Below are 24,110 nucleotides of genomic sequence, written 5' to 3' on the forward strand. Positions count from 1 at the left end.
AACACTCAACATTTCTCATGTCTTTTTCGCAACTCTTACTATGACCTTGCCTGCAATCCTGAGAACGACCTCAACTACTACCACACTTCCTTTGCTTTTCACGATTGCCACTAGCCACATGCGCATCACCATGCCCACTCGCATTAAGAGATTGACGTCGAATCTCCTCAGTGAGCAACGCACTAGCAACATAGCTGAAAACTAGCTTGCCATTAGGTGTAGAATTGCTTATGGATGTGTTGAAGGTATCCCGTGATAATGGTAGCAAACACAGCAAGAAAATGGCCTTCATTTCATCACGGACATTGAGACCTTTTGAATATATGTTGTTAAACTCGTTCAAGTAAGAACTAACTAGTGCCTTCTTTCATATTCATGCACATAAACTTCTTTATTAAGAAAACCTTGTTCAAGGCATTGTTGTCATCCCATGCTACACATAGAGCATCCCATAAATCTTTGGTATTGGTCTTATCCATTATGGTAAAGTAAATGGATTCACCAAGGTGCAGGCGAATGGTCGCCATAGCACACTCATTCAAGTCTTCCCAGTGATCATCAATGTATGCATTCTCTCTTCTTTCATGCAAGGGTGCTATCAAGCCTTGTTGATCTCTTGCATACACTGCCGCTAAATAGCAAAGTTTGTGCCATCAAACTTTTGGATGTAGTACTCTTATCTTTTGGAAGAAATACTCGCAACCATGACTCAAGGTAATGTGGCCAAAAACTTATGGCAAATTACTTGGGATAATTTTGACAAAGTTTTCGCTATAACAGGAGCAGAAACTCAAACCAAATGTAGCAGAATTGCTGTGTAAGAATAGTCTTCTCTGTACGAGGAGCAAACTCTCAAACCCGATAGGACAAAAGTAAGCGCATAAACTACTCAAAACAAACTCTAGGCATAGACTGCTCAAAACCAGCTGCCATGTGATCGCCAACTTGGCATCAAAAGCAAAAAAGTCCAACAAGATACATATACTATGGCGAGGGTACCGCAAGAGGGGAACTTCAGCTAAATGTATCATCAAAGGTATCTCAACATTTGAGAATACTTAAAGAAAACCTCATGCAATGACCCTCCAAAGGATAAAGCAGACACAAAACAACTAATCACACTCTTAGAAAGGGCTCTTCACGTCCAAGTCTCAAAAACGGACGAGAAAGCTGTCAAACTATTACGCCAAATCGGTGCCACAAACAACGCACATAGGCCATGACCGGAGCTCAATGTATATGAATGACTGCACACGAACAGGCGCCAAGAACTGTTGTGTGTAGTAAAAAGGGATCCTTGTGGGGATATTTGCTCTCAAAAGATCTCAATAGCCTATGCGTGCTCAAACAAACATGCATCTATCAATGCATCCGTCCCAGCAGAACTGTCAAGTGCTGCATTGTCAGTGGAAACAAGAGGAAGGCCTAAGGAGAGGTTCAAAAACCAAAAGGGTCGTGATCGCTCAAGACGAAGCAAGTCACGCACAAAGTCAATTCTTGAATGTTGGAACTGCGGCAAGAAGGGCCACGTCAAGAAGGATTGTTGGTCCAAGAAGAAGAAGGAGACTGAGTCTCAAGAAAACAAGCCAACATCGGAGGCCAATGTGGCAGGTAAAGTAGAGCAAGATGCTCTAATTCTCTCATTAGACAATGTGTCTAATTCCTGGATAGTAGATTCCGGGGCTTCATTCCATGCGACACCACACAAGCAACATTTCCAAGACTACACCAAAGGTAATTTTGGGTATGTATACTTGGGAGATGATGAAGCTTGTGAGATTGTCGGCAAAGGTACAGTTTCTGTCAAAACTGCTAACGGAAATGAATGGAAGCTTAAAGATGTTAGACATGTTCCTTCTCTTCGCAAAAATTTGATCTCTACAGGACAATTGGACGATGAAGGTCACAACATTGCATTCGGAAACAAACGGCGGAAGATCTCAAAGGGATCTTTGGTGGTTTCCAAGGGAGAAAACGTCGATACACTTTACTTGTGTACTGTTAGCACGCAACCTTCACCTTGTGCAACAACTACAGAAGTTGACAATGCAGTGTGGCACTACCGACTTGGGCATATGAGTGCCAAAGGAATGCAAATCCTTCAAACAAAGAAGCTTCTACCAGGTTTGAAAGAAGTGGACTTAGAGTTCTGTGAAGATTGTGTTTATGGTAAACAAAAGAGGGTGAAATTTCAAAAATCAGGAAATGAAAGAAAAATTAAAAAACTTGAGTTGGTTCATTATGATGTTTGGGGTCTTGCAAGTACACCATCACTTGGTGGATCATTGTACTATGTACCATTCATAGATGATGTGACTAGAAAAACATGGGTTTATGTCGTTAAGAATAAGTCCGATGTATTTTCCATATTTCAAAGGTGGAAAGCCTTTGTGGAGAATGAAACAGGTACCAAGGTTAAATGCCACAGATCCGACAATGGAGGCGAATATTACAGCCAAGCTTTTGAAAGCTTTTGTGCTAGCAATGGTATTCGGAGGCAACGGACAACCCTAAGAACACCTCAACAAAATGGGATTTCGAAAAGGATGAATAGGACAATCATGGAGCGAGCACGAAGCATGCGGCTACATGCAGGCCTACCGCTTGAGCTTCGGAAGCTGTAAGTACGTATGTGTACTACCTGCATGCAGCTACATGCAAGCCTACCGCTTGAGTTTTGTGCGGAAGCTGTAAGTACGTCTATGTACTTAATCAATCGGTCACCCTCAATGGCATTAGATGGGGGAGTTCCAGAAGAGGCATGGACAGGTAAACCGGTGAATTATGCATTTCTCAAAGTGTTTGGGTGTGAGGCTTTCATGCACATAGATAGAAGCCTAAGATCAAAGCTAGATGCAAAGTCCAAAAAGTGTTTCTTCATTGGCTATGGAGAAGGTGACTTTGGGTATCGCCTATGGAATCATGAAGATGGTAAAATCTTAAGGAGTAGGGATGTAATTTTTAACGAACAAAATATGTACAAAGATTACTTGGAAAGAAATCAAACAAAAGAAACAGGTGATGAGTACATGGCGCTTGAGGACTGTGAAGACTCAAGGACTGCAAACGGTGACAATGTGCAACAACGTCAACCAAATGAAGAGCCTCAACCTATTCCCCGAAGATCTACAAGAGCAAGTAGACCTCTAGAAAGGTTTGTTCCTTCCTTCAACCATCTCTTGATCTCAGATTCTGGAGAGCCAGAATCATACGAAGAAGCTATGCAACATGAATCCAAATAAGAATGGACGAAGAGCATGCAAGTGGAGATGGACTCACTACATCGCAACCAAACATGGGAGTTGGTTGAGTTGCCTAAAGGTAAGCGGGCACTTCAAAACAAATGGGTGTACAAGGTGAAGGAAGAAGAAGGTGGGAAGAAAAGGTACAAGTCTAGGCTTGTGGTAAAAGGGTTTTCTCAAAAGAAAGGTATTGAATTCAATGAAATATTTTCTCCTGTTGTAAAAATGAACTCAATTAGGCTTGTCTTAAGCCTTGTGGCTGCTCATGATCTAAATCTCGAGCAAATGGATGTAAATACAGCATTCCCTCATGGTGACTTAGAGGAGGAAATCTACATGCTTCAACCAAAGGGGTATGAAGTAAAAGGTAAGGAGAAAATGGTTTGAAGATTAAAGAAGAGCTTGTATGGTTTAAAACAAGCATCAAGACAATGGTACTTGAATTTTGATCGATGGATGTTGGATCATGGATTCACAAGATGCAACTCGGATCACTGCATCTACACGAAGAATTTGGGAGATGGGAAATTCATCATCCTAATGTTGTATGTTGATGACATGTTGATTGCAAGTGCTAACATGCAGGACATCAAAGACCTAAAAGAGGAGCTGTCTAAATCTTTTTCAATGAAAGATTTAGGTGTTGCAAAGAGGATACTTGGTATGAAAATATCAAGGGACAGGACGAAGAAGACAATAAAGCTATCTCAAGAAGATTACATCAAGAAGGTACTAGAAAGGTTTGCAATGCAAAATGCAAAACTAGTTTCTACACCTTTGGCTGGTCATTTTAAACTAACGAAGGATATGTGTCCAAAGACACAAGAGGAGATAGCCTATATGTCTAAAGTTCCATATGTTGCAGCGGTAGGTTCTCTAATGTATGCTATGGTCTGGACAAGGCCAGACATTGCACATGCAGTAGGAGTTGTGAGTAGGTTCATGGACAACCCAGGTAAAGAGCATTGGCAAGCTGTGAAGTGGATACTTAGGTATCTAAAAGGGACAACAACAAATGCTTTGTATTTTGGAGGAACTGATATTTTTCTAGAAGGGTATGCTGATGCAGATATGGCAAGTGACAAAGATACTCGAAGGAGCACTACTGGCTATGTGTTCATGATTGGAGGCACAGCAGTAAGCTGGGATTCAAAGCTGCAGAAAGTGGTCTCACTTTCTACCACGGAAGTAGAGTATGTAGCAATGACGGAGGCAAGAAAAGAAATTATGTGGCTTCACAGATTCTTAGAAGAGCTTGGATTCAAACAAGACAATTGTGTCTTGTACAATGATAGCCAAAGCGCTATCCATCTTGCGAAGAATTGAGCCTTTCATTCAAGGACAAAGCACATTGAAGTGAGATATCACTTCATACGCACTCTTTTGGAAGAGGGATAGCTAAAGCTAGGAAAGGTGCATACAAGTGAAAATCCTGTAGACATGTTTACAAAGGTGGTCAACAAGGAGAAGTTGAGCTTTTGCTCATCTTCAATCGGCATTCAAGGGTAAGAAGCCAGGATGGAAAGCAGTCACAGGTTTGGTTTGGAGATCAGTGTCCAAGTGGGAGATTGTTAAGTATGGAGCCTGATTTACCCTTGTAATTTTCTGTGGTAAAAGCGCACATTTGTAAGGCCCCCATTATGAGGAGAAGCCATCGTGCGTGAAGGTAAATCACTCACTGGAAACCAAAATTTTCACAGTCAAAAACCAGGGGCAACTTTGTTTTTCCCTCGTTGGAATATTCCTTTTCGCCAAAATATTATGGCCGGACGGCGGCCGAAAAGTGGTCGGAAAACAACCGTCGGTTGGCCGGTGGGCCGGTAGTCAATGGCCGGTGGTCGGAAGTCAATGGCCGGTGGCCGGTGGCCGAATTCAAAAGCGGACTTGTCTTTTCAAGGGCGGCCACACATGGGCGGATTGGAGGGTCCGATTTGGACTTATTCACACAAGGGCGGCTACACATGGCTGCCTCTCATAAGAGAGGGCATCCCTTTTGGCCTATAAAAGGAGGCTATTTCTACACACATTTCATAGTGTGAAGTTGATGCAACAAGGTGAGTGTGAGGTGGTGAGAGTGACGCAAGGCGGGAGCTCCATTAAGGGTATAATCCCTTTGTAAACTACTTCTTGTTTTAAAGTATTAAAGCCATTGAGTGGCTGCTTTCCCGTGGACGTAGCCCACATTGGGTGAACCACGTATATCGTGTGTACTCTCTCTCTCTCTCTACTCTATAATCTCGTGTATGTAAATATGTCTCTCTCCATTAAGTAATCTACTCAATTATCTATTTAGCTACGTCTTATTTCCTAACAGGAAGCAGCAGAGATGTGTGTGTGATGTAGGAATGCTTTTGACACAGACTAGAGAGGTGGCTCCGTATGCTATTGATGGTGATGCCAAGTTTACCTCTAGTGTTCCTCTTGCTTTTATGTATGATGACAAAGAGGACACTTGCTTCCAACTGCTAGATGAGTATGCAACATTCCACATTACATCATGTCATGAGTGGTTCAACACTTTTGCTGGTGGAAGCCTGATGAACTAGCATATGACATAGAGCAAGAGATATATGTCTTTCATTACCCATTGGTCAATTGCATGCAGATCAAGTGAGCACGCCAATGGGTGTAGGCTGAGAGAGTCGCTTACCTATTTTCATGTACATACTAATATTTTAGCCAATAGGACCCAGTTATTGGCACATTTGCCTTTGAGTGGAAGTTTGTTGGGATTATAGATTGATGTGCCTTTGCCTCAGGTTGGATGTCTCATGTCCGGTCGCCCACTGACTGCACCATCCTACCTTATTCTTTTATATACAAAGAATAAAGAGATAGAGCTAGTAGCTCTATTCTCCATCCACTCATAGTGTCTCTTTTCTTCCCCTTTATGAACTGCACATGCATGCATCATGTACTCACACTTTGTACCTACATCATCAGCCTCAACAACCATGATCCCTTCATCATCATACCTTGCTCTCAATAACATATCTTACATTGCAATATACTCAAAATTTGGATGTAAAGACTTAATATAGGAAATCCATGATAACATAGAAATTTCAGCAGTTGAACTCAAGGGGGTCACTACAATAAAAAATACATATCACGTGGGTTCAATAGTGGGGATTATTTTATTCTATATTTTGTCACATTGTCAAATACAGGTGTTGAAAAAATGATCTTGAATAAAAATGTAAATATGTAATAGGAAAAGGGTCCCTTTTATTGGTGAAAAATTCACAGTTAAGGGGTCTTATAAATAGTCCTTGTTCTAGGTTTTACATATAGTGACCCCCTCTCCGCCCCAAGGACTTGAATGATTCATAATCATACCAAGGAGAGGTAAACAATTAGTTTCCACAATTATGGATGCCCATATCAAGTACTCCTTGTGACACTTCAATAACAACTCCTTACAAGTTTCTCTTTACTATAGATAATCTTGCTCAAGACCTTAGCCCCAAATCTCACCACATATCCCCTCCTTTCTTCATCATTTGACTATAGGAATTGTATACATTGTCACAAGCATAAGTCTTAGTCTACTTTCCTCAAGGTTGGTGATGAACAAAGTAGCTTCTTCAACTTTCTCATGGCTTTTGCGTAGAGAGGATTTGCTACATGTGAATAATGTGGTATCCAAATTAATACGCACTCAAAAATTTACGAACTTCAGTTTTTGTTGTACTTGTCTCTTTCATGTTTTTTATTACATCCACCTTTGTTGGACAAGGCCTTCTACCATAAGGACCACACATATGCGACACCAAGTATGGAATTTTTCTCTAATAGGGTAATATTGACTTCTTCCAACATTGATAATATATTCTCACAATCTTCAATATGGTCTACAATACAAAAACCCTATGTATTGCTCTTCAAAAAGCGAAAAAGTGCTGATATTTCACTTCATAAGCTCACCACTAGCTTGAATTGTCACGGAACCATGACAACCTTGACTTTTTGCACCAACTTTGATTTAAAATGGGTAATTGTATGCCATTTTATTGGCTTTTTTGCCTCGATTTTAGCCCAAAAAAGACCTATTTTGGAATGAGTTGGGAAAATTCCCTAAACTTATGGAAAACTCTCCTGAGTTCCATTTTCATGTTGAACACCATTTTTTGACTTGTCATGACCTCTAATCACATATTTGGTGGTTCTGCATGCCAACTGCAATTTTTGAATAGTGTTCATCCGTGTTGAACTTTCTAGGCCAAATAGGTGTGCCACCTTGATGCAATTGACATATGGGCATTATTAAAACATATTAGATATGTTATTAAGTGGGGGAAAACTCAACAATTTCATATATAGGGTGTGGACTAGTAAGGTATGTACATTGCTACACTCATGACAACCGCATTCACAGATATGATACTATGTACATTGTAGCATTTTCTCCCCCATATCAAAAATCATTAAAAGTGAGGTAAATATTTTTCTTTCATGTTATGTACGTGCCACGGCATGACAATTTCAATTTTCACACACATTCCATTTGCAATGAGCATAAGGACATGATACCCTAGTTGAGAGATATGCATTTCGAGACCTACATCGTTGTCATTACTCATAATGCTTGTGCACACGAACTTAGATTTACTGTTTGGGATCACTCAACCCAAATCATAGATTCTAAGCCCTATATATAAACTATTAAATGCAAACATACTGAAAACGCAAATGTAAAATGCAAACCTTAAAGCTCCAACACAAATCCTAAACTTGAAACACAAGCCCTAAATCTAGTATGAAAACTTATATCTTAAACTTAAAAGAAAATCCTTTTTATTTTGCAAAATCACCAAATGTTAGTGGTTATAATATTAATCTCCAAGAAATTTATAAGATAGACCTTGCTCAATCCGAGCAAGGGAATCAAAATAGCCACAAATTATAACATTGGTTAACAAAGGAGCCACCCTATAACAAAACCCAACTGTCAAAAGAATACATAGGTAGACGGCTTGAAAGGGGATCCACCCTGATAAGAGAACCAATTGATGTAGGAGCCACCCACCTATAGCATGCCAAAAGGGGAGTCAAGAGGAGGAAGCCACCAACCAAATGTAAAGAATGAGGATGCAAGAGAGCTACACAAGACAAGCACAAAGCACACAGAGATGGAAAGCTTCTTCTTCTTCTTCACAGAAAAGAGAGTACAAAATGACTAAGTGCTAAAGCTGAAAAGTAGCACATATGTACATGCAGTCACTAAGTGTGAACTCGCTAGAAGCGTACTAGGCTGGCACTATAAGTGTAGTCCAGCTGTAGAATCACTGGCAGAGATCCTCCGTGTCGGTCACCTAACGCGCCAGTGAGTAAATGCCGTAAGCGGCCAAGACCCGTAGTGGATGCCAGCTCAAGGTGTAGAGCTCGACATCTCAACCCTCCCCCTCGAGCTCTGCATGTCGCAGAGTCCAAGCATAGTCAGGAAACGTCGAAGCTTCTCAGCTCCGAGGGCCTTGGTAAAGATATCCGCTATCTGCTCCTCTGTGCTGACGTAGACCAAGTCGATGTCGCCCGCCAACACTCGCTCTCGAACGTAGTGGTAATGGACCTCTATGTGTTTGGTCCTGGCATGGAACACTGGGTTCCTAGCCAACTGCATGCTGCTGAGGTTGTCACAATGGATGAAAATCTGTTGGTCCACCTGCACTCCCAAGTCCTCAAGTAATGTGCGTAGCCAAGCTACCTCGCACGCCGCAACTGCTGCACCTCTGTACTTGGCCTCTGTGCTCGATAAAGCAACCGTAGGCTGCTTTTTGCTGCTCCAAGTAACAGCAACACTCCCAAAAGAGAACATGAAGCCACTCGTAAATCTCCTATCAACAATGCTACCTGCCCAATCTGCATCTGTATACCCATACAATGCTAATGGTGCATCTGTTGCATAGAACAATGCGTAGTCAAGAGTACCTTGCACATACCTAAGTGTGCGTCGTACTCCATCCAAATGTGGCTTCCTCGGAAGTTGCATGAACTGACTCTCCAAGCCTACTGTGTAGCTCAAGTCTGGCCTCGTGATAGTCAAGTAGATTAGACTACCCACAATCTTCCTGTACATGTTGACATCCTCAACAACATCACCCTTCTCTGCACTCAGCTTTGCATTCACATCCAAGGGAATAGAAATTGGCTTACAATCAGCCATACCATACTTTGACAACATGTCCAAAGCATACTGTCTCTGTGATAGCCATACACCCTCTGGAGTCCTGATCACCTCAATGCCAAGAAAGTAGCGCAACTCGCCTAAATCTTTCATTTCAAACTCCTGTTTGAGAAGACCCTTCACATGGTCAATCTCCATAGCATTGTCACCAACAATAATAAGGTCATCTACATATATGGTAATGACCACAATCCCCACATCACTCTCACGTACATAGAGTGAATGATCAGCATGAGCTCTCCTAAAACCAATACTGACAAGATACTTGGCAATCCTGTCATACCATGCTCTAGAGCCCTGCTTCAAACCATACAAAGCTTTGAGAAGTCTGCATAATAATCTGGGTAACCTGGATCGACATAACCAGGTGGCTGATCCATATACACTTCCTCTTGCAACTCACCATTCAAGAAGGCATTCTTTACATCCATTTGATGCATAATCCATCCTCTAGATGCAGCCACTGCTATGACAGCTCTCACTGTCGTCATCTTTGCCACTGGAGCAAAGGTCTCCTCATAGTCTATGCCATACGTCTGTGCATAACCCTTTGCGACCAGCCTTGCCTTGTGACGCTCAATGTTACCATCAGCCTTATGCTTGGTTTTATACACCCATTTACAGCCAATAGCTTTCTTGCCACTTGGCAATGGCACCAAATCCCATGTGTCATTTGCTTCCAATGCAGCCAGCTCTTCATTCATTGCATCATCCCAATGCACATTTCCAACTGCATCCTCAAAACATGTGGGCTCCACATCCTGTATCACCTTAGCCATGTAGGCTCGGTGATGCGCTAGATACCCATCATAAGTCAATTTCTGAACTGGATTTCTGACTCTATTAGATCTGCGCGGTCCTGGGTCACTCCTTTGCCCTCTAGCATCTTCTTGTACTTTCCTTACACCATGTGTCCTGACAGCCGGAATTCCAAATTCCTCATCAAGACTTTGTTCAGAACCATCTGAATCCATGTCTACATGTGAAAAACCTGATGATGCATCAACCATAAAGGGAGGTTGATCAACCTTTTCCTTTTCTTTTCATGATACATTCCCTGTACCTGCTGGTGGAGTAACCTGCGTACGTAGTCTACCATTCCATGGTTTCTCAACAGAGCCACGAGAAGAGGACTCTTGTGGTCCACTCAAAACCTGTGACTGTGGCCTCACATTTTGTACAACCACATCATCTTTTACATCAGCCCCAATAGTGCCATGTGCATTACTGTACTAGCTGCTCATCTCATCAAAGACTACATCTCTGCTCACTCGTAATTCTCGTGTAGTAGGATTGTAGCACCTGTACCCCTTTTGTTCAAGGGAATATCCCACAAGAATACATTTCTCTGCTTTAGGATCCAATTTCCTATGCAACTCATCTGGTACATGCATGTAAGCTATGCAGCCAAACACTTTCAAGTGTGCCAAATCAGGCTTTGTACCTGTAAACTTTTCCTCAGGTGTTACATCATGCACCGCAGCTGTAGGTGTCCTGTTCATAATGTACACAGCTGTATTTACAGCTTCAGCCCAGAAATGATGAGGCATGTTCTTCTCATTCATCAATGCACGTGCAACCTCTGCAATGTGCCTGTTTTTCCTTTCTGCGACCCCATTCTGCTGTGGAGTATATCTGCATGTAAACTGCCTGTGTATACCATGCATTCGCAGAAAATCTGAAAAATCATTGAAGAAGTACTCTCCCCCTCCATCTGACCTCAATGTCTTGATTTGCATATCTGTCTCCTTCTCAATCATGACTTTGAAGTCTTGAAAGTGACCAAACACTTCACTTTTGTTACGCATGAAGTAGACCCATACTTTCCTTGTATGGTCATCAATGAAAGAGACATAATACCTGCAACCATGTATACTTGCAGTATCGGTTGGACCCCAAACATCTGTGTGCACCATCTCAAGTGGCTTTTTACATACATTGCGCTCATGTGGAAATGAGCCCTTTGACTGTTTTCCAAACTGGCATGCTGCACACACTTTATGCATACCATCCACCTTGAATTTGGGCAAACCTTTTACAATCTGTTTTGATTGCATGCTGCGCAATCTCTGCTCATTGACATGGCCAATGCGTTTGTGCCAAATGTCAACATCAGCCACAACACCTGTGCCCTGTGCAAATAATGCAGCTTTTACCTCAGGCATGTCTACATTTAGCGTAAACATTCTGCCCACACATTTGCCCTCTGTGATCAGCTTACAGCCATTCTGGAAATCTTCTACATAACAGCCATTTGGATTGAAGCGAACCTGCAAACCCTGCTCAACCATTTGTCCAACAGAAACAAGATTCTTTGTAATGTTTGGGACATGAAGTACATCTGCTAAGTACTTTGATTTCCCACTCTTCGTATTTAGAGGTATGTCCCCTACATGAGCAATGGGGTGAGCTGTGTCATCTCCTGTCTGCACATAGCCTGACACATCTGGTTTGCGCATATCTCTAAACCACTCTCCACGAGACGTCATGTGATTAGAGGCACCTGAATCCACATACCAAACATCATCTTGGGTGGAATTCTCTGCAGTCATTGTATTCATTACATGTTGCATAACAAACATGCGCTCGTTTTTGCTGTCATCTGCATCTCTGCTAGTAGATGCATAGTTGCCCTGTTCTCTCTTTCTACTTGCTTTTCCCTTTGGACAGTCACGTGACATGTGACCTCTTTCACCACAAGTCCAACATTCTCTACTATCTGGAGTATGTTGCTGCCTGCTTGATCCTCCACCACGACCTCTTTGACTCCCCCTGCCTTGAGACTGGTTTCCCCTGCCACCTGTATTGTTTTGATTTGATTGACCTTCCAGAAATTGGCCCCTGCAACCCCTTGGGCCTCGACCACGACCTCTACCTCTACCTCTGTTGGAGTTAGAATAGAAGGCCTGTTCAGAATTATTTCTGCCATGAGAAGAAGATGTGTCAAGGTTCTTCTCCTCAAGAATAAGCATAGAAATCAAATCTTGGAACACGGGGATGTCGTCTCTTGTATTCATGGAAGACCTAAAATGTACATACTCATCTCCTAGACCATCCAAGCATGCACGGACAATGTCATCGTCTTCCACTGAGACTTTAATAGATCCAAGAGCCTCAATGATGCTCTTGATCTTCAAAGCATAATCATTGATGGAGAGGTTGTTCCTCTTAACCTGATTTAGCTCCGACTTTAGTTGAAGCTTCCTGGCCTTGGTGTTCACCTCGAACACTCTGCCTAAGTTTTTCCATGCAATGGCGGGGGTTTCAACATCCTGTAGATAGCCCATCATGCCATCTGTGATGCTCATAGAAAGCCAATACATCACTTTGCTCTGGCCTTGTTGCCAGTCCCTCAAAGCTTTCTTTTGTTCTGCTGTAGCATTTGCCTCGGGAATCTCTGGTTCCTTTTCATTGTCTCCTTCTACATAGTCCCAATAACCTTTTCCTTTTAGGAAATTTGTTATTCTGAACTTCTATGCAGGGTAGTTATTTTTCTCAAGCTTCTCAGTAACAATTTGACTGAAACCGTCAGACATCTTGAAGCACTAAGATAAAATAGCTGCAATCTGCAAAAACCTGCAAATCTGCTGAACCTGCTATCGTGGTTCCTGTAACGCTTTCTACACTCAACGAGTGTCCACAATCAAGCGTACATACAACCACTGTACTTGTACAGTAAATCTCTGTATACTGCACTTTGGAGACCTGTTCAGAAACTTGTGCGAAAAACCCCTAAAAAAAATTTCACTGCGCACGGCGCCTTCGGCATCTGGTCGTGGATTGCGAACGAAGGGATTATGATGCTCTTGCTCTCTTAGCCTCTCTTGCCTGCACCAGGCTCTGATACCATGTAAAGAATGAGGATGCAAGAGAGCTACACAAAACAAGCACAAAGCACACAGAGATGGAAAGCTTCTTCTTCTTCTTCACAGAAAAGAGAGTACAAAATGACTAAGTGCTAAAGCTGAAAAGTAGCACATATGTACATGCAGTCACTAAGTGTGAACTCGCTAGAAGCGTACTAAGCTGGCACTATAAGTGTAGTCCAGCTGTAGAATCACTGGCAGAGATCCTCCGTGTCGGTCACCTAACGCGCCAGTGAGTAAATGCCGTAAGCGGCCAAGACCCGTAGTGGATGCCAGCTCAAGGTGTAGAGCTCGACATCTCAACACCAAAGAGGGTCGCCACCCCGCCAAGACTGTCCGTCTGACGGCCCGAGAGAGAGAACATAGAGACAAAATACTACCAAAAGGGTGGGGCCCAAAGTCTCCATCATTGGAGGGTCACTCGGGGAGCCACCGCCTAGATGCCTCTGCCATCGACACACACGTGCCCCAAGAAAACCGACCAAGGATGCCAAGATTCAGTCCAACGGGCACAAACAACATCGAATCACCACCATAGTGAGGCCTCACACTCAAGCAGGCTATTTAAGGGAGTCAAGCCATTGCACAAGTTGTCATCTGCTACCACAAAGAGCTCCCCCGGTTGTCACTCAAACAAGCCCTTGTAGACGACACACAACCAGACTTGGCCACCCTATTTTCTCCTCAAGAGGAGGCAGGAGGGCGACATCCCTTGACTATACAAAAATACTAGTGGCCACCAAAGGAGGAGCGATGGCAAGAAGGAGAACCCCGTCTGCCATCTCACCCCATAGTTGCCTCTGTCTGCCGCCCCACACAACACTCCCTAGTCAAGCCCGCCCCCCTATCTCGCCCTATCGCAATACACCCTTCGAGCATCTTGCTCCTGGACGTTGCAGGTAGCAAGAAGGCGGCGAGGTTTCTCTAGTCGAAACCCTACGTGCAACCTTAACTACAAGTACAAACCCAAACTTAAACTTAAAGCACAAAACTTAATCGACGCAAGCACAAACATAGAACCTGAATCATAAATGCAAGCGTAAACCAACCCAAAACTTAAAATGCAAACTTAAACTTCAAAATGCAAATGTAATATCCAAATTGCAACCTTAACTTCTAACACAAAACTAAAACTTAAACCACAAACCCAAACCCAAACCTAAACTTGAAACACTTAACTAAACCACAACTACATCCCTTAACCGGTCAAGTGCAAATCGCAAACTTAATCCACATATGCACTCGCAAACATAATACCCAAACTGTAGCCTTAAATGCAAACACAAAATAAAAAATTAAACTAGAAATACAAGTGTAAGTTTAAAAGCTAAACACAAACCCAAACCTAAACTTCGAACGCAAATCTAATTCGTAATAGTAAACCTATAACTTATATTGTAAATGTTAAGCGTAAGCGCAAATTTCAACCACACTCTTGAAGTTCAAACCTGAATTGAAAACCCACACCTAAACCATAAATGAAAATTCAAAGCATAAACCTAAACTTTAAACACAGTTTGAATTGAAAACCCACACCTAAACCATAAATGCAAATTCAAAGCATAAACCTAAACTTTATACACAATTTAAATTAGATTTGCAAACCAAAACTTTAAGCACAAAGCTTCAATCAAAAATTAGAAACCTAAATTTAAAGGGCAAACATAAAGCCCAAACTTAAAATGCAAGTGCAAACCTAAAACTTAAATTGCAATTGTGAATCTAAAATCTTAATGGCAAACACAAATCATAGAGGTAAACCTAAAGCTGAAAGCTAAACATAATTTGTAAGCCCTAAAGCTACAATGCAAAACCGAAAACTAAAATGCAATTTAGTTTGTTTGAAAAATAAATAAACATAAATACCAAGGTCTAAACTTAAACTACAACACTTAAACTTAAATTACAAGTAGGTGAAACAACCTAAACCTAAATCACAATTAAGTTTGTTTCAAAAAAACCTAAACCTAAAATTGCAATTAAGTTTCTTACAATGTAAAACGTAAACCACAATTAAATTTGGTTGACAAAAAATTAAACATAAACTACAAGGCCAAAACATAAACTAAGGTTAGGTTTGTTTGGCAAGAATTTACACCTAAACCACAAATAGGTTTGTTTGGGAACTTGAACTTAAACTGCAAAATCTAAACCTAAATATATTTAAAAATCCTAAATATACAATACAAAACCCAAATAGCAAGCGCAAACTTACCATAAACTATCATAGATTTATCAAAATTCATAAACTAAAACTATCATAAACTATCTAAAATTAGATTCCTAACAACTACCATCATAAATTTTGTAAAAATTGAGGATAACATTAAAATTTACTTCTAATTCATAAAACCATAAATCTAAACAATAAGAATTTTCAAAAGTGTAACTTAATTATTTGTCAAAAATTTAACTTAAACAATTAGATACATATATAAAACACCTAAATCTATTATTAATTTTGTGAAACAAACTCAAAATTAAGAAAAAAATATTTTCTAAAAACTTTTTTTTTGGTTCATCTATGTGTGTACATACATATTTATGTGTGTGCAGATCTCCACAATGTACGTGTTTTTTTTTTGTAACAATAGAGAGTGAAGAGCGAAGGGGGGGGGGGGGGGGGAGAGGTAAGTTTACTTGCAATAGATTTGGACATATAGGAGAGACTTTCTTTCCACAAAGAGATCAAAATGAGCTCACGGTAGCTTTTGATTTGTTTTTGCCCTAGTAAAACATCACTATCACAGTCGCTGTTCGTGATGCACATACTGTTGCTAAGAGCGATGTTGTTCAAAGAGACAAAAAGCGTCGCGTGTCGAGCATCAAAAAGCTTAAGAAGACCTCATAGAGAGAGAGAGAGAGAGAGAGAGAGAGAGGACAAAAGAGGAGAACATAAGCACAACATAGGGGAAAAGGCTACTCCCTCCCACATGGGTCCCTCAATGACCCCAATGAGCCTATTTATAAATTTTTTGAAGAGTTACAACAATAAAGAGAGAGCTTATACATGAGCATTACATATCCCATGTTGGATTCGAGAGATAACCCCAATGGTCTACGTTGCGTTCCACTGTCAACCACACAATAGATATATATTAATGCACAATAAATAAATACCATTATAAGAACGTAAAATCGACCTTTGGAAGGGAGTTCAACCATGTGCATAGAAACTTCGAAGGTTGAGAGTTATCAAGAAAAGGCTCTCTATAAGGAGGTAACTAATTTCTTGAGACTAACTTTATTTTCCTCATCATGGTGAGTGGGTCTCCATAAAGGTTGTTGAGCTCAACCTGCAAATTGTCCACCTACTTTGGTTCTTTCTTCTCTCTCTCTCTCTCTCTCTCTCTCTCTCTCTCTCTCTCTCTCTCTCTCTCTCTCTCTCTCTCTCTCTCTCTCTCAACGTTTTCACATTTGCATTTGAATTAACTAAGAGTATGTGTGCGTCGTGTGGTGCAAGAGAGGGAAGAGGAGAAGCGTGTTGTCTGGGTGGAGTAGACCTCCTAGAAGTGGGAGGAGATCCTCATTCTTTTGGTACATGAAGGAGACTGAAAGGATGTAAAATATGCGGTCGAGCAACCGGGGGTACTGTCGTATGCCTTTATCCCAACAAACTTGCCATGCATCGAAGAATGGGTCCTACTAGCTAACGACTAGTATGTACAAGAAAACAAGTGAGAGACTCTCTCAACCTACATCCAGTGGCTCACTTGGTCGATCTACATACAACCGTATTGGCTCTAGTGATAGGCGATCGTGCGTATCCACGCTAGAGTCTGTATGAAATCCCGTTGACAACTTTGTATGGTTAGCAAAGCTCCACAATGCATCATGCTAGTGTTAATCACCGTACGACTGACAATCCCTGCTACAAATGATCCCATTGTAGTTGTTAGGTTGGGTCTCGATACTAGTAGTTCGTACATGATACGCCTGAACACTAACAAAATCTACGCAAATCAGGCTGCATTAGCCTCCACTTCCATCTGTATGCACTACATCATTAGGACTACTCAACACGTATGGATGTGTCATCACCAACACTGGGATGGCTATGTCCCTCTCACCCATAGGTGGAACCATGCATCTAGCCTCTAGCATGATCATATCAAAGAACTCCATGTCCATCATCTTTGCATGTGTCTCTAGGGACCAGAACTGCTCTACCTCTTTCTGTGCACTAGAGCATTGCCGCTCTACCTGTGTCTCTACATTGTCTAGTGGCATGTCCCACAAAACTAAATGCTCTGTCACGTAAGCATCGTGGAGCTCACCTGCAAAAGAGACATGTCTCGTCTCTTTCTCAACGCATGCCAATAACAAAATTGAGACCATGCCTCTCGTACCTAAGATACATGCATAGGATATACCAAGCCACCACCGCCGCAGGTTCCCCTTTCAATCACTAATGATCTGCAATTCATTCGAAAAGATTGCAATATCTAACACCCACAATTTGCTAACTATCTCATTGAGATCAAGCTCTGTCTCAACCAAGGAACACAGCGCACATGTTGTAGCGTATAGGATGCACCACTGGGCAATGATAAGCAAACATCTACTGCACCTGCAATATCAAACGCCAAACCATCAACCAAGTGTACACAAGCAAAGCTCCCCTAAAGAAAGTGTTGAACCATTCACGATGTGGTGTGACGTGGAAGATTGTATCCTAATCTAGAAACCAATGAGGAGAAGTGTCACCTCTAGAAGACATGTAAGGGGGAGGCACACTAAAGGAAACGTTACATCATCATCACTGGCATATGAAGCCATCGCTCTAGCATGTGTCAAAAAATCTCATCTGCATCACACATAGATCTCTCTTGCTGCCTCATACATCTGAAGCAATGGTGCCTAATGTGCTCTATGTGACCACAATGCCAACAACGTATATATCGGCAACTACGAGACCGTCGTCTCTCACGAGTCATCACTGTCGATTCTGAACGGTCATACATGTCTACTGCTATAAGTGAATTTTAAAGTGGGAGATCAATTCAACCATTACACAGCCATGAAAAACATGGTCAACCACATCAAAATCAATGCTTGCAATCTATAAGCATAAGCAACGTCACTAAATCAAGTGAGTCAATTTGGGACAAACAGGTCAACTGAGCGTAAAGCGCATAACCATATATGCAAGTAATGAGCAAACATGCTCAAAATGCATCCCACAAGAAGACTATCTGCAAAGGTTGTAAAACTTGTGATTATAGGGACGTTGTATCCGCATATGCATACTTAGTATAAATCTCTAGAATGACCCACACAGTCATACATGAGCACTATCTGTGGCACATAGTCTGCACTGCAAGAACGTGCCACATGTGAGAAAAACGCCTGAAATTTGGTACACACTACCTCATCGATCGGAAAGCACATCGATAAAAAACCAGACACATAACACAACCAATCGCTTGTGGTCGTAAACATCGTCCAAGAGCCGTGCTTGCTCGTGGGAAAATCGCTCCAAAATGGTCCATCGGAGCCGTATGTCATATGTGTGTCGTCAAAGCAAAAAATGGGGAATCGTCGAAGTTGAAACCTTGAGAAGATACGTTAGTCAAGACACTCCCGATGCAAGCTAGAGGAGAGTCAATGCCTCTCTTGCTTGATCTGTCTCTTGATAAGTTAAAATAGGGATGTCGGGATACCAAGGTGAAACTATTGGGCATGGCAGGGTAATCAATGGTGAGGCTATGCTGGAGGAGATCCAAGCTACTCTCTCTCGCTCTTGCTTGAGGCCAGGAAGTAGATGCCTCTATCACCTTCTGCCATTGGACGAAAGTTGCTAGTCAAATTACCAAATCGGTGTTGAAATTGATGCTGAGCCAAAATTTGAGAGCCGATGTCAAGAAGAAATTGCCATCGAAGAATGTCTTGTCAATGCCGGGGGAAACTTGGGGTTACTCGCCAATGCCTACACACACGTGTGTGTGCGCGCGCGTGCATGTCGAGTGCGTGCGCTCTCTCCCTTCTCTTTGCGACCAAGAGAGTTTCAAATCTCTCTCTCTTTCTCTTTCATTCCAACCAAGAAGAGGAATCGCTCTCTCTCTCTCTCTCTCTCTCTCTCTCTCTCTCTCTCTCTCTCTCTCTCTCTCATCAAGAGTGTGAATGTGTTGAACACTACTCTCTTTCGGTTGTTGACAACCAAAGTTTGTGTGTGTGTGTGTGAACACACCCCTTATAAAGAAAAATGTTCAATCGTCACTTCCATGTTGCAATGTGTGTGTGTGTGTGTGCGCGCACACACACAGTTCTTTTTTTGTTGCTATCCGATTTAGGTGCTTGGTGTGCTACTGCAAACTCTCTTTGCATTATATTTTTGTGCTACTATGTCTAATTAACCACAATGCTATTAATTTCCCCGGCCTTCAACTTCAATGCCTTCAAATTTTCCAATGCTTTGCTCTGCAAATCTTTGTTATGGCTAATTTCTTGCTCACAAACTCTGCTACTACTAGTTCTACAAAAGGCTTGCGTTCAAGCCTTACACATTGCCTAAGCTTGGTCAATTTTCCCTTTCTTTCCATTCTCCCAAGATTCCTTGCACTGCCTGCAAAATTTGCACATTGTCCTCAATTTTTGCAACTTGCGACCTGCATATCTTGCGTGCTTTCAAGCTCATCCCTCGCTACTCTATGCTCACAATGTCGAGCTACCTAGCAAGTCAATTCTCTATTTGCGAGGCCTGTCCAATTCCTACACTGTGTGTGTGTGTGTGCACGTGCATGTGTGTGTGTGTGTGTGTACACACAACTACACACACACACACTTGATGCCCGATTCCTCTCTGCAATTTGACACAGACCTACCTGATTGTGTGTTTGTAGATACCCGTGAGCTCAAAAGCGTGCTTGCTTCTAATGCCCAAGCTCGCCTCCCGAGCTTGCTTCACTTGCTTGCTAAGAGTCAACTCTCTGCAGCTTTCCAAGCTCTAACAACCTTAGCCGTCATAGGGAAGGTTGCACACACCAAGGGCTTTGAGATTCATCAAATCTCTTCTTGATGCCACCGATCCTTATAGATCCCACGTTGAATCACCTCCAATCCGACGTTGCCAAGCACCCAGCTCCATGGCCCCTGAGGGATCACCACTACCAATTACCGTGGCTCTAATACCAATCGAAAGAGTGAATGTGCACGGTGCGGTTGAGAGAGGGAAGAGGAGAAGTGTGTTGTGTGGGTGGAGCAAACCTCCTATAAGTGGGAAGAGCTCCTTATTTTTTTGGTATATGAAGAATAAGGAAAGGATGTACAATGGGCGACCGATCGTGGATAGAGGCGTAACACCTTTACCCCAACATTAACATTGATGCAAAAACAGAATCGAAAGTGGGTTCTCTTATTCAAAGATTGAACAATTTACTTGCTGTGCAGCTTTCTACACATTTACTTTTGAATAGAATTTATGTACTTATTCCTTCAAATATAATGCTTGATGTGGCTCAACACTTGAATCCAAGTTACTATAAGAGAATAATCAAATGGACAATAGAGTTGCAAGAATACAACTTTGAGTTTAAAGTTGATCACTCTGTCAAAAAACATCTTACAGGTATAATGGTAAATAAGGGAGGGGATCTATGGGGGTGAGGTGAAGGAAAGACTCTTAGTGATGGATCACTCGTTCTTCTTGTGTTATATGCTAATGCATGCTTACAACTATAAAGAACTCTCACAAGATTGCCAATTCAAAGCAAACTTTGGGATAGACTTTTGCTATGAAGGATTTGGGAGAAGCTAGTCACTTTCTTGGTATGTGTATCAAGCGTGACAGATCCAAGGGGATTAATTGTCTGAGAAATCGTACATTTTGAAGGTCTTGCATAAAATTTGCAGGGGGGGGGGGGGGGGGGAAGGCATTGAGTATCCCAATGTGGGCAGGTGTGAAATTAGTAAGGACAATTCTTCTAAATCGGATGCTAAGAAGGCTGAGATGGCTAAGATTCCATATTCCTAAGTTGCGGGGCAGTCTCATGTATGCAATGGTGGCTATGAGACCATATATTGGATTTGTAATGGGAGTGGTAAGCACTTACATGGCTAACTATGGGCAAGAAAGATTGGGATGTAGTGAAGTACATCCTCAAGTACTTGAACAAGTGGGTGCTTATGCTTTGAAAACAATGATGCATCCGTTGTTGGATATGTAGATGCCGATTATGCAAGAAATGTAGACAATAGGAGGTCTACGTCTGGCTATATTTTCATATTTGTTAGATGAGCTATCTCTTGGAGATCATGTCTTCAAGATTGCATGTCCTCTTCTACTATTGAGGCTGAGTATGTTGCAACATGAGAGGACAATAAGGAGTTTTTATGGTTGGCACATTTAGTGGGAGATCTGGACAAGGATCAACAGATTCTAGTGTTGCTTTGTGATAGTGAGAGTGCCATTGTTTTGGTAAAGAATCCGTGTTTCAGTCCAAAAACGAAACACATAGAGGCAAGGTATCACTTCAGATGGGATGCAAATAAGCGAATTGAGCTTGTCAAAGTCCTTACAAATGACAACTGTGCGGATGCTCTTACAAAGAGCCTAACTTTAGAACAGTTTGCATGTTGCATAAAGTTGATGGGTGTGGGGTGAAGCCATTGTCATGCTTCACAATTGTACAAGTTTTTTATATAGTTTTGTTTTACTCCAATTAGGCCACATTGGCCGCCGTTAAGTGGGAGGTTGTTAGGTTAACGACCAAGTGATTGATTGTACAACCACTAACCGATCTACCAAGTCTATTCTCTTCCTTATTCTATGAATAAGGAGTCAGTGAGATATTGCTCAGGTTGACAATCTTTTGCCCTCAATTCCACCACAATAGTCGAACCCACATGCTTTACTCACTAGGCTTATGTGCTCAAGCACTTACTCTCAGGTCCTCTTCACCCTTTAGTGTTGTGGGTGTGTCTTTTAGCCTTAACACATGTTGAAACCTAATTATCATTAGATTGACTAGTTTTTCGACAAGCGTGGAATGTGAGCACATGAGGATTGGTCGTGGTGGGGAGATATAAGAACTAGCATGCTAGTTGGAAAGACAACATATGATCCAAGTTTGCTTGCTTATGTACTATTTTGTAATTTGCAAAGATGGGGGATAAATTCTAATGGTCGACTAGGAAGCAGGGAAATGGCTGACTAGTTGGTTGCGAGGAGATGGCAGAACTAGAAAACTAGTTGGAAAGGTGGCACATGATTGGAGTTCACTTGCTTCACTACTATTTAGTGATTTGTAGAGATAAAGGGTAAATTATACTGGCAAGGAAATGTGCATGTTGTGGGTGTGTCTTTTAGCCTTAACACATGTTGACACCTAATTATAATTAGATTGACGAGTTTTCCAGCAAGCGTGGAATGTGAGCACATGAGGATTGGTTGTGGGGAGATGGAAGAACTATCATGCTAGTTGGAAAGGCAACACATGAACCGAGTTTACTTGCTTATCTACTATTTTGTAATTTGCAAAGATGGAGGATAAATCATGATGGTCGACTGGCTAGCATGGAAATGAACGCCTAGTTGGTTGCAAGGAGATGGCAGAAACTAGCAAGCTAGTTGGAAAGGTGGCACATGATTGGAGTTCAATTGCTTCACTACTATTTAGTGATTTGTAGAGATAGAGGGTAAATTCTAAAGGCAACGAAATGGGCATGCCACCTTGACATACGACCTTGTAATTACCAATTTGATGGTGGAGCATTGTGTGGCTATCACATCTCTTAGGATTGATTCAACAGGGGTTTGATTGATAAGAGAGAGGAGGTTGGTGCTAAAGCAAGAAGCTTGATCACATTGAGCAGTGACACATGACAACAAGAACTAAAGTTATTTGCCATTGGGAAACACAAGAAGCCGATTGGCTATTTCTGTAGGATGAGATTGTTAACTCTTATCATGCGCATCAAATCAATGGACCTTAATTTGGTTTAAATTGAGAAGTTTTTCCTTCACCACTCTACCTTTGGAAGACTACAAAGTGTAGGTGTCTCAACCATACATACCACCCAATTTCTAGTCACCCTTGGTGAACGGGTGCATCATATTCTACAGCTGCTTGTGCTTCGTCTCTATCCACCACCCAAGTATACACTATCCTTTTGAATGAAGCATCCCAAGATGGAACTGCTAGTTGTTTGCGGATTGAAGTGTCACATCTACATTTTAGAGGGTGGTTTCAACAACCCTCTAAGGGCACGACCTTGTAGACTAGACAGAGGAGATTCTTTTTAGGGGGTCTTCACGAAGGCTTATAATAACTGCCCAAAGATTGCTAATATCTTAGAGAAGTCAAGCCAAGTGCTACGAAAAATGCTAGCAGATTTAAAGGCTATTCACACTAGGTAGTGGTGAACCCCCGCTACAAAGGTCATCTCTAGAGTTCTCTACTGTCACTGTAACTCTACCAAAAGACCGCCTTGTTCTTCTTTCTTGGCACTAAGAAGACAAGGCTGTTGGCGTCACCTCCAATTCCCGCCTTGCTACGCGCAAATCCCTTCTTATGTAATTGTTTTGTAAACCAAGGCATGTATGAAGGCCCAAAAATTGAAGTCCCCTCGCCACTTCAACACTATTTGACACGGGGTATTAAATGCCCTAAGGCGGTGGGATTGACGATAAAGCGTGAAGCGCACGAATCTCGGGGCGAGGGAACGATGCAAAAAAAAATCAACGCGTGACGGCGATCTGAGATTTGAACTTGGCACCTCAAGGATGGGAACTTGGTGAGCTAACCACGCAGGCGCGTGCGAGTTGTTGAAATCCATGTGGGTCCACATGTTTATAAAGCTAGCTCTTGTTTACTCTCC

The 24,110-nt window shown here is 41.9% G+C and overlaps 1 protein-coding gene across 5 annotated transcripts in view; it reads left to right on the forward strand.

The window, feature by feature from the left end:
- LOC147461084 (F-box protein At5g39450-like) overlaps positions 1 to 24,110 on the forward strand; it is a 163,579-nt gene that overhangs the window by 36,826 nt on the left and 102,643 nt on the right. The gene's annotated exons all lie outside the window — the stretch shown is intronic.

This window comes from Adiantum capillus-veneris, chromosome 3 (assembly GCF_014529385.1).
Source record: "Adiantum capillus-veneris isolate H3 chromosome 3, ASM1452938v2, whole genome shotgun sequence".
NCBI lineage: Eukaryota > Viridiplantae > Streptophyta > Polypodiopsida > Polypodiales > Pteridaceae > Adiantum > Adiantum capillus-veneris.